Here is a 12,758-nt window from a genome sequence, read left to right as displayed (position 1 = left end):
ATTTTTTTTTAACGTTTTAAAAAGCTATAATCAAGTAACCAAACAGGTTTCACGGCATGACTTGATTCTCAAAAAACATATATACAGTTCTGCACCCCAAGGTAATATGATGTATATCACTCAATGATACAGATTTCGTAAACTTTTCTCTTTTCTTTGATTGCCAACATTTTCTAATCTTCCACCATGTGCATGGATTTCTTTTGTAATAAAAGACAAAATAAAATATTCTGAATTCCGTTTCTCTTTCAAAGTCTTTTTATGGTTTCTCTGCCTGCAAAGCAATTCAGGTTACTAGACTTCTAATCATATTATGGCTAAAAAGGAGAAAAAATGCTATCCATGGTTCCCTAGCATGTCTTCCAAACAGAACATTTGTTGCCATTAAACTTTATCCTATCTTTAAGAACTCCCTTATTGAGGTGTCTTAGGTTACTCTCCTTATTCCTGACAGCTTCTCATAACAAGCAGAAAATGATCAGCCTGCCATAAAAAGGGGGGCGGGGTGGGTTGTAGGTTTCAGAGTTCAGATTCACCTGCTTTTCCCAAAAGCTAGTCAGTTATGGGAATTTTCGCACTGGGACCCCTTAACAACCTAAAGATGGAAGAAAGGCAGAGTTGCCTAAGTGCATCTGAATCCTACTCTAGGCTGAACCATGACTCCACTGTTTCCAAGCTGTGTGACCTTGGGTCCTTTACGCCTTCTCTCACCTCCTCAGTTTTCTCACCTGCAAAATGAGTATATACGCTTGTCAGGACCGCATGAGATCCTACTCGTACGACAGCACAGTTCGGTGCATGAAAAATAGTAATTACTTATTGGAACATCTGATGGCTCAATAATTAATCCTAAAATATGATGTAGATCTCTACCAAAATAACTTCAGAAACTTAGCTTTTCTTCATCCAGTACAAAATCCCATCCTGTCATCATCAGCTTTCTCCCATTTCTGAGAGAAATAAATATACTTAAGGACTATTTCAGACAATTTTTCTGCCTTGATCTTATTCTATCAAAACTCTACCTACTCAATTTCTCAATTTTAAAATCGTTTAATACTCAAGTGGGCTTCCCTGCTGACTCAGACGGTAAAGAATCCGCCTGCAATGTGGGAGACCTGACTTCGATCCCTGGGTTGGGAAGGTCCCCTGGAGAAGGAAAGGCTACCCACTCCAGTATTCTGGCCTGGAGAATCCCATGGACTGTGTGAAGTGAAGTCACTCAGTTGTGTCCGACTCTTTGCATCCCCATGGACTGTAGCCTGCCAAGCTCCTCTGTTCATGGGATATTCCAGGCAAGGATACTGGAGTGGGTTGCCATTTCCTTCTCCAGGGGATCAAATGAGCAAATCCTATTTCTTAATTAAAAGGTTATTATTTCTCAGGAATAGAATCAATATCTAAACACTCTAACAATCTTTTTGAGCTGGAAGGAAATTTACAAGTAGCAATATCTTAAGACTTCTCTGGTGGTGCAGTAGTTAAAACTCTACACTTCCACTGCAAGCGGTGGGGGTTTGATCCCTGTTCTAGGAACTATGATCCAGAGGTCATCTGGCTCTGCCATTGTTAGTATCAACTTATGTGTACATATTCAAATATTCATATATTCATATTCAGTAGTTTTTAAGCTCCTAACACTGAAACAAACAGAAACTCTGTTAAAGGCTAGATGCAAAAGAGACGGTACAAAGTCAGTACATCTGCTTGCTGCTGCTGCTTAATCTTTCTTAATTATCAAACTATTTTGGTAGCAACTCAGAAGGAATGTCTACCATAAAATGAAAGCAGAGGGATGTTGAAAGGACCATTCATGTTACCTTTAATGTTCTGTTGATTGATATTAATTTCTTGTACTTGCAGAGTATATGCATGCTAAGTCAGTTCAGTTGTGCCTGACTCTTTGCAACCCTATGGACTGTAGCCCACCAGGCTCTTCTGTCCATGGGATTTCTCCAGGCAAGAATACTTGAGTAGGGTGTCATGCCCTCCTTCAGGGGAATCCTTCCCACCCAGGGACTGAACCCACATCTCTTACATCTCCTGCACTGGCAGGGAGGTTCTTTACCACTAGCGCCACCTAGGAAACCCACTTGTAGGGTAAATGATTCTAATGGTTAATCTTACTAGCAAGGTCCTAGCTCTGCTATATGAACAGGGAAAGTACTTAGCCCATCTTTAAATGTGATTTATAGTAATACCTACTTCATAGAGACGTTGTGATGATTATATGAGAAAAATGTATAAATCATTTAGCAGAATCTGAATATAATTTTATGCAATTATCATTATTTTTATTATTGAGAAAATATGAGCACTGGAGAATTTAACGTCTCAAAGTTCCTTTAGAGAAGAATACTTCAGAGAAGGTTAAGTTCCCATGAGAACAGCAATTTATCCTAGTCTATTTTCAAAGTTCATTCCTTGACAAATTGATTCCTCTTGCTAGTCCCTTGGGCCAGTTTAGGAGAAAAACTTCAATTCCCTGCTTTGTTGGTTTGACCCCATGAGAGTTACATTCACCTGGTTGAACTTATCTGAATTCACCTAATTAGCCTTTGCAATTGATGACCAGGATTTTTTCCCTTCACTATAAAACCATTTAAACATGTAAGAGTACAAAAGGCAATGTGAGGTGTAAATGTGACGGAGCTAAAATACCAAGATTAAATATAAGCTAATATTTCGCTCTCTTTGCTTCAAGTCTCTGACTGTTCACTAAGGAAAGAAGTGTTACACCCACATCTCTATCCTCAAGCTGCCATCATCACGCCCAGAAGTAACCACTATCCTAATGATGGTGTGTCTTATATCTATGATGTTTTTCTACTTTATTACATACGCAGCATCCATAAATAGTACTGTTTTTTTTTTTTTTTTTTTTTTTTTTACGTGCTGGACCTCAGTTTCGATGAGGAGACGGTAGTGAGTTCTCACTCATGTTGTTCAGATTTTCCAAGGAATGCATGAGAGGGTGTCGTCATCGATCAATAGTACTGTTTTTTAAGTCTACATAAATGAATTATACTTATGTATAATTTGCAGCTTACTCCTTTTTACTCCTCACTGCATTGTTGAAGTTAACCATACTTCCTCTTGTAGATCTGGAAGATTTATTTTAAATGTTGCTTAGTAATTGTCTGACTAAACAATGGCTTATACATTTATTCTTTGTTAAGTGGATTATCTCCCTTGTTACAAATCTGCTCAAAGACTCTCCCAGTGCACAAATGCCTGGGGTCTTTTAGGGTAAAGATGTATAATGGTGGGATGGAGAGGCAGGTGCAAATTCATCTCTACAAGATATTCACAAACTGCTCTCCAAAGTCATCAACTAACTTACACTCCAATCAACATTCAATATGGTTTAATCTTTCCCTACATTCTTATGAGCGCTTGGTATTGTTTTATATATATATATATATATATATATATATATATATATATATATAATTTTTCTGATTTCTCATTGATATTTTTTCACATGTACCTGAATTATTTGCCAATCCAATCATATGCCAGGAATCTCGTAATGTCATTTTCTAGAAAAAGTCCTTGTAAAATCAGGAGAGGAGCAAATAGATGCATGAGTCTAAAATCCAATCATGCATAAAGGGTATTTTCTTAAAGAAAAAGACAATTTCAAAGAAGGGAATGAGTTCACACATGAAAATACAAAAATTAACCAAAAATCAGGTTCTTATGAGGCACCTGGAGGAAAGCCAACAAAAGAAATCCTAAAGTTCAACTCCTGCTCTGAAGTTTAGGGTAAACTGGATTTTTCATTCATTCCTTAACTAACTACAAAAACTCCAATTTCCTTTTTGTATCTTTCAGAAGCAGGGTAGAAATATATGAAGTCCTCATCAAAATTAATAAACACTGCCTGTTGAGATCTCATATGCCACTCAGCTGGCAAATTAAGATTGATTCAAAATTTTATACATCAACTGAGGATAAACTAATGAGCTCTGTGTATGAGGTTGTGTTTATTTAAATGGACTGAATCCAACTTTTCAGTGTTACAAATGTGCTTGCTACTTGGTCTTCATGAAAATAAAAACCACTGTGGTCCTATGCATACGAATGATAATACCATTTTATACAAAGGAGTATTAAACACAATAATAAACCACTACACATTACTACCTACCAATATTATATTTATTGCCAGATAAAATTACAAAGAATAATTATTGGCTTCATAAATGTAATTTTTAAGGTTTAAAAAATGTTTTTGTTGTTGCCTCTGTCATTTTTGTTTGCTTTTGTTATTCTATTCTGCTTTGTATTTCTCATCATTGAAAAATGATAATACTCAGCTATATAAACTGTCTTCATTATGGTTTCATCACTGAGATGTATTCTAGGTAATCTTACTACAAAAAAATATCCAAACATCTGGAAATTATATCTACACAGATACACAGGAAAATAAAGTTGATGCTTGGTACTGGCCCGTTACATCCTCAGCTAGCCATTAAAGTGCTCTGACCTGGATCTCATGAGATTCTCTGTAAAATATTAAAAATAATTTCCTAGAAATTTGTTCATTTCATGTTTGATAAAAATAGATTGCATGTCCTTTAATTTTCATAACTTGTTTCTAAGAGAGAGTAGGAAAAAGACTGCTTTTATTTAAGAGCCTTTTGAAATTGACAATGCTTGATCACTGGGTGTTCAGTAGAGGCAATGATTCACCTAAGTTTATATTTGTAAGTGTAATCATTTACTAAGAAATGATTTTTAACAAGCCAAATATACATATTATTAATAAAGCCATGCAGTGATTTTAGATATTCATTTTAAAAACAATTTTATAGCCATAGTCCTCTTAAAAATGTTATAGTCTTATAAATGCTATTTATGAAAATATACAAAGTTGTTATAAATTTGCCTTAAAGGAAAGTGTGTCACTAGTAGAAGATAATGGAATCAACAGTATAGATTATATTCTTGGTTGTATGCAGCTCACATAATAACTAAACAGTATAGTGCACTTCATGGAGTGATGGCGCCTACTCTGTGTTTAAAGAACAAAACTTAAGTAAATAAAAAAATTTCCCACAGTTTTATATTTCATTCTTTGCTCAAGTCTTTTCAAAAAATAAAATCATTCATTGGATTTCTAGATTTATTATTATATCCCTGGTACAAAATCCATGGAATGTCATTTATAATATACATTTAAGAATTCTATTAATATTTCATTAAGGATTTCTGCATCCATATTCATAGGAAACACTGTCTACGGTTTTATTATTTTTCTGTGCTGTCTTTGGTTTTGGTATCAGAGTAATATGAGCTTCATAAAATAAATTGGAAGGGTTCCCTCTCCTCTTTCTTCTAGAAGAGATGGTGTAGAATTGGTATTAATTCTTCTTCAAGTGGTTTGTAGGGTTCTCCAGTGAAACAGATGGACTCGGAGATTTCTTTTGAAGGTTTTTATTTTTTTTCATTACAAGTTCAATTTATTTAATATTCACAGGACTGTTCAAATTAATTATTTCATATTAGGTGAGATGAAGTAGTTTGTGTTTTTTGTTTTTTGAGCAATTGGTCCATTTCACTTAAGCTGTCAAATTTCTGTGTGTCAGGACTTCCCTGGTGATCCAGAAACTAAGACTCTATGCTTCCAAGGCAGGGGGCCCAGGTTCTATCCCTGGTCAGGGAACTAGGTCCCACATGCCACAACTAAGAGTTCGCATGCTACAACTAAAGATCTTGCATGCCTCAACTAAGACCTGGCACAGCCAAATAAATAAATAAAAATATTAAAACGAAAAGTTTCTGCTTGTGGAACTGTTTGCAGTAACCTCTCACCATCATTTTGACGTCTGCATTGGTTTTAGAGATAATCCCTTTCTTCCTGATATTGGTGATCTACGCCCTTTCTTCTTTTGCCTCAGTCTTTGTAGAAGACAGTCGGTTTTATGGATCTTTTCAAAGATCCAGCCTTTTGTTTCACTGATTTTCTTACTTTCCATTTTATTGACTTCTGCTTTTATCTTTATTATTTTCTTCCTTCTGTTTGGTTTCAGTTTATTTTGCTTTTTTTTCTAGGTTCTTGAAGTGAGGGTTTCAGGCTACTGATCTGAGGCTTTCTCTCTTTTCCAATGCATTGAGGGCTATAAGCTTCCCTCCACCTGCTTTAGTAATGTCCCACAAATATTAATATGGTACATTTTCATTTTCATTCAGTTCAATGCATTTTTTCATTTCCTCTTTGAGGAATGCAATTTTTCATTTCCATTTTTTCATTTCACTTTGAGACTTCCTCTATGAATATTTAGAATATGGGTTTATTTATAGTGTGCTGTTTAGTTTGCAAGTGTTTTGAGATTTTCTTTTGCAAATTTCTCTCTTCTTTTAAGGAATTTAGTGCCTGCTCTAAGGTAGTAGGACTTCCCTGGTGGCTCAGAGGTTAAAGCGTCTGTCTGGAATGCAGGAGACCGGGGTTCAATCTCTGAGTTGGGACGATCTGGAGACCCTGAAGAAGGAAATGGAGAGATCTGGAGACCCTGGAGAAGGAAATGGCACCCCACTCCAGTACTCTTGCCTGGAGAATCCCAAGGAGGGAGGAGCCTGGTGGGCTACAGTCCATGGGGTCGCAAAGAGTCGGACACGACTGAGCGACTTCACTTCACTTTCACTAAGGTAGTATAATCTTGTTTTAATTTAATTACATCTGTGAAGACCCTATTTCCAAATAAGGTTATACTCACAGGTCCCAAGGAGTAAGACCTGGATATCTTTGGGGGCCATTATTCAACCTACTACACAGACATTGTTTTAACTCTGAAACAAAGTTTTAAACAAAGAATCATACTAGGTTTTTTTAATGAGTCACAGACTATGAAAAGATATAACGACTTTTATTCACAATCGTATACAGAATTATGATGCATGGAACTAGGGTTGAGAGGCAATAAATTGATAACTGACAAAGAATTGATTTTAACTACAAAGTGTTTCTTCAATAAATTTGATGATGAATTCCAGATAACACACAATTGCCATTAGTTTTCTTTCATAACAAGATCAAATTTTGCAATGACACATTTCTCTGGGTAATATTATTTTAGACGTGTCCTTCTCACCACAGATTGACCTTGAGAGCAGGGTCTTGTCCCGCACTGTTGCGTCCTCAACATTTAGTTTCACGTCTAATGCAGAAAAGATTTTCAACAAATATGTGTTCAAGAGATTGAATACATGAAAGCATACAATATGATGATAGGATTTGCATGAATTCCTCTTATAATATCAAAGATGAAATTCTTAGCTAGGAATGACTGTGTTAATGCTTTTATCTTGGTCCTAGTTCACTACTCTGCTCTTATTATCTAACTGTCTACTTTTATGGTAGACATTTCAAATCCATGATGGTCTAGCTTTTTCTGGTATAAATGTTGATATGCTATGTGCAGAGTACTCCAAGTCTTTCTGTGTTAAAGTCTCCAAAAATTCAGTCCAAAAAACAGGAAAACTTTCTTCATCAATTACAAGATGTCATCTTCTGTATTTTTTACATTTTTCTATTTGATAAATTTTGAAAACACAAAAATATAATTACTGAGATAGCAAACATCCCTATTCTTGCTGTTCATAACTGATTCCAGTCTTATAAAAAAGAAATCAATCTAGATAGAACTGAAGTCTATTTTAACTCCCTACCCCCACACTCTGTCTTCATAATCAGGATTTTCAGCTGGATACATTCAGCTCTTTCTAAATATATGTTTACATTTAGATCTTCCAGTCATCTTTACTCTTTCTTACACAATTTGAGTAGAGAAAAAGTTTAATTTTTAAATGTAGATAGCCAATGGTCCCTACTGTGTTTATTCTTCATTCTTTAATTTGTAATGTTACTTTTTTAGAAAGTGAAAATTTCCATTTATGTTATTTAGTGTCTCTTGAATTCTCTATTCTACTCTAGCTTTTTATTTTACCTCTAGTAAGGTAAATTTTAGTTTATTTCTAGTTAACTTCTAGTACATTATTTTAATTACTGCAGTTTTTTATAATGAGATTAGATACCCAGTGAGGCAATTTCCCAATCTTTTTCTTTGTCCCTTATTCTTGGATCTTAATTCTTCCATATAAATTTTGAATCAACACCAAATTTCATGGCAAAACACCTAATTGGTATTCTGCCTGGAAATGAATTTATTTGTAATTTTATATACATCATTATGATATGGGATTCTTTGAATCTATGAACATGGCATCTGTCCATTTTCAGGTCTTATATTTTACATATATAAAATAACTAACAAAATATTTTTAATTTTTATTTCACTAACATTTTATTAAAATGTTTTATAATTTTCTCCATAAGAATCTTTAAAAGACCCTTGATATCTCTCAAGGATTAAGAATTGTTTTTTAAGTATTTTCTAAATAACTATTGGAATAATATTAACTAATGTTATTGCATGCTTATTAGGCCAGACACTGTTCTAAATGACTTTACCTGTGTTAACTAATTCAGTCCTCATAACAACTCTAAGATATATATACATATACATGTGTGTGTGTGTATAATATTATTAGCTCCCATTTCATAGGTGAGGAAACTGAGGCACAAAGAGACTAAGCATCTTGCCCCAAATTGCAAGTTTAACCTTCTAGCAGTGGCAGACCTGGAATCTGAGCCCAAGATTCATATGCAGATTATAGTTTAATATTGGAAGGAAATTATGGTGCCCTAGCATTAGGTTGCCAGGAAGTACAACACCTGTTGGAAGGTCTTAAGGAGAACTAAATATTTAGACTAACTGGGGCTATAACAGGGGCCAGTAACAGGTCCATTTCTCATCCACATACTCTGACAAAATCAAATTTTATCTGCTTTTTCAGTGTTGGTTAGATTTCAAGCTCATATTAAAAGTTTTATAAATAAAATTATAAAATGTGAAAAAATAAACAGTTATTTAAATGCTTTAAGAGCTGTGTTGGTCTAGACTATAAAATCATCGTGTAGCTATTTGGCCAAATAATAAATACTGAAGAATAAGAAAATGATTTTTGAAAAGGAGAACCGATTCCTAATGTTCCATAGCTGTGCAGAAACGGGACAGGGCACATTTTACACTAAACAAGCCCGTGCAGATCGCTAAGAACATTATACAGCCTGTTACCAAGAACCACGAGCAAGGAGGAAGGTAATCTTTTAATGAGGCAAAAATTAACTATTTTTAATTCTGCCTTGAGCAATAGCTGGACTCAATATGCCCATCTTTTTGAGTGGATATCTCCAAAAAGACACATATAGTTTATCACCGTCTGTTTTTAATTTTGCTTAGATAGACCTATATGATTATTCATGATATATTGACCTACTTCTATTCACTTGTAATTTTTTAAAGTTTATTTTTAATTGGAGGATAACTGCTTTACAGTATTGTTGGTATCTGCCATAACAATATGAGTCAGCCATAAGTATACATATGTCCCCTCCCTCTTGAACTTCCCACCCATTGCCCACCCAACTTCAACCCTCTATGTTGTCACAGAGTACCGGGCTGAGCTCCCCGTATTATATAGCAACTTCCCATTAGCTATCGAGCTTGTAAGTTTTTTCTTTTTAATTATCTTCTAATGCGAAAACTCCAGGGTCCTTCTCCGTGTTCTTCAGAAATGAGTCCTCATCGTTCTTAGGCTGCCAGACTCTTCAGTCATCCTCACAAGCCCACTAAACCTCAAGAGCCCTGCTGGGAACAAATCTCAGGTGCTGAGATCAAATTTCTCAGCAAGGTTCTGCAAAACTTAATTAAGAATCAACTGAAGCCTTCACCTCAAAAATAAACCATGGCTAGGAAGTCACATCATCATACTTTCTTCTCATTCCTTGCAATTCTCATTTTTCAGATATTTGTATTAATGTACCTGCCTTAGAATGGAATTACTCTCCAAGAAGCTAAGCCATGCAAGTGAAAGTAAGTCTGCCCTATGGGCTATTTTGTAGCATATCTTTAATGATTACCTTTTACACAAAATACCTCCTCTAAGTGTAACTCTCTCTCTTAGATAGGAGTTCATCACCCTGCACTATTCTATAAGATCATACGATAACATCCATTTTCCAATTAAATTAACTTGTCCAGATAAAAACTAGTCTTTGTTCCCTTATGTCAGGTTACCAGAATATTCCATATCTTTCTAAGGATCACTCCTCAGTGGTAGTGGTCTACAAAGAGATCAGTTGTATTCCTGTGACAGTCAGTTGCTACCCCAGCAACTGCACTTCTTCCTAATGGAACTTTGCTTTTATGAGTTGTCTTCCATGTAGCCACTTCTTTTAAGGGAAGACAAAATCCATCTCCTTCCCCAGCATGGTCATCTCACGTCTTTACAAAGCTTTGGTTTGCTTGTACACGTGACCCAGTTCTGTCCAACGAGACATGAGAAGTCTGTTGAGACTTTGGAGGGATATCCTCCTTCTCTTAAAAAGAGATCCAAGATAAATATTTCCTTTTTCCCTTCCTCTTGACATAGCGTTGGCAATGTCTGGCACGGCTGCAGTCATCAAGCAACGATGAGGAATCTGCTTAGCACAGGAAACGGAAGAGCAGAAAGATGGCAAGCATCACAGTTTCTAATGGTTTTGTTGAGCCACTGAGTTAGCTAACCCTGCACAGAGGAGCCTGGCAGTATGCGGTCTGTAGGGTCATAAAGAGCCGGACATGTCTGAAGCAACTTAGCACGTAGAACAGTCCTCCCTGACAGAATTCTGCCAAGAGAATCAGCTAAGGAATGTATGCAGTTAAAAGTAAAAGACACCTCAACACACGGATTTAAACTAATACATTTTTATTTTTCTCTTTCAACATGAAGTCCAGAGGTAGGTACATGGTGAGGTTGGAAGATGACCAACACATGGTAAGACAGAAAAACCTCTGTTTAAAGTATAGAGCAACACAGAAATAAAAATATGGGTAATAGGAAACCGGGAGATAATATGAATTAGCCAGGCCACAAAGCTTGATCTAGAATGATGACATGAGCTATGTTTAAGGTTGTGTTTACTTCAATTTACCACTGAACAGCCAAAACAGCAACGCAAAAGATAAATAAGAGATCAAGGGAACAAGTGAGTCACTATAGCTCCGGCCTGTGATGCAGTTTGTCATAGATGTACAAGTTATGTATGCTTCAGTAAAGTGAGGAATCCCACTGGAGGAAATCAGAATTGTAAGCTTTCTGTCTCTTATACTGTTAAGTGATAAGAGGGACAGCTCAGGAATCAAGGATCTCTTTTATCATAAGAGGAAAAACAGTTTATCAAAGGGGAAAAAAAAAAACCTTGCTAGACCAAATTCTGTGATGATTCCATGAATTTCTTTTTAGTTTAGTCGCTCAGTCATGTCCAACTCTTTGCGACCCCATGAACCACAGCATGCCAGGTCTCCCGGCGTGGGACAGGGAGGGACAGGCCTCCCTGTCCATCACCAACTCCGGAGTTTACCCAAACCCATGTCCATTGAGTCGGTGATGCCACCCAGCCATCTCATCCTCTGTCGTTCCCTTCTCCTCCTGCCCTCAATCTTTCTCAGCATCATGGTCTTTTCCAATAAGTCAGCTGTTCACATCAGGTGGCCAAAGTATTGGAGTTTCAGCTTCAACATCAGTCCTTCCAGTGAACACCCAGAACTAATTTCCTTTAGGATGGACTGGTTGGATCTCCTTGCTGTCCAAGGGACTATCAAGAGTCTTCTCCAACACCACAGTTCAAAAGCATCAATTCTTTGGCACTCATCTTTCTTTATAGTCCAACTCTCACATCCATACATGACTATTGGAAAAACCATAGCCTTGACTAGATAGACCTTTGTTGACAAAGTAATGTCTCTGCTTTTTAATATGCTGTCTAGGTTGGTCATAACTTGCCCTCCAAGGAGTAAGTGTCTTTTAATTTCATGGCTGCAATCACCATCTGCAGTGATTTTGGAGCCCAGAGAAATAAAGTCAGCCACTGTTTCCACTGTTTCCCCATCTATCTGCCATTAAGTGATGGGACCGGATGCCATGATCTTAGTTTTCTGAATGTTGAACTTTAAGCCAACTTCTTCACTCTCATCTTTCACTTTCATCAAGAGGCTCTTTAGTTCTTCTTCACTTTCTGCCTTAGGGTGGTGTCATCTGCATATCTGAGGTTATTGATATTTCTCCAAGCAATCTTGATTCCAGCTTGTGCTTCATCCAGCCCAGCATTTCTCATGATGTACTCTGCATATAAGTTAAATGAGCAGGGTGACAATATACAGCCTTGATGTACTCCTTTTCCTATTTGGAACCAGCCTGTTGTTCCACGTCCAGTTCTAACTGTTGCTTCCTGGCCTGCATACAGATTTCTCAAGAGGGAGGTCAGGTGGTCTGGTATTCCCATCTCTTTCAGAATTTTCCACAGGTTATTGTGATCCACACAGTCAAAGGCTTTGGCATAGTCAATAAAGGAGAAATAGATGTTTTTCTGGAACTCTCTTGCTTTTTCGACGATTCAACAGATGTTGGCAATTTGATCTCTGGTTCCTCTGCCTTTTCTAAAACCAGCTTGAACATCTGGAAGTTCACGGTTCACGTATTAATGAAGCTTGGTTTGGAGAATTTTAAGCATCACTTACTAGCGCGTGAGATGAGTGCAATTGTGCGGTAGCCTACACAAGACTTTAGAACTGTATCAATAAAAGACAGGACTAGATACGGAGAAATAAATGCAAAGCACTTGGTCCTTGGGATTCCTGTTAAGGAGG

At 36.6% G+C, this 12,758-nt stretch overlaps 1 non-coding gene across 1 annotated transcript; it reads right to left on the bottom strand.

Annotated features, from left to right (window-relative positions):
• Positions 1-2,897: 2,897 nt before the first annotated feature.
• LOC136148148 (small nucleolar RNA SNORD116) lies at positions 2,898-2,990 on the bottom strand. Its single transcript, XR_010659444.1, has one exon. It is a non-coding gene; the product is annotated as a small nucleolar RNA SNORD116 (small nucleolar RNA).
• Between the last annotated feature and the right edge of the window lie 9,768 nt (positions 2,991-12,758).

The sequence above is a fragment of the Muntiacus reevesi genome, chromosome 16, assembly GCF_963930625.1.
Source record: "Muntiacus reevesi chromosome 16, mMunRee1.1, whole genome shotgun sequence".
NCBI lineage: Eukaryota > Metazoa > Chordata > Mammalia > Artiodactyla > Cervidae > Muntiacus > Muntiacus reevesi.
The sequence above is the reverse complement of the archived record's forward strand: the minus strand, read 5'-3'. Positions and strand labels throughout refer to the sequence as shown.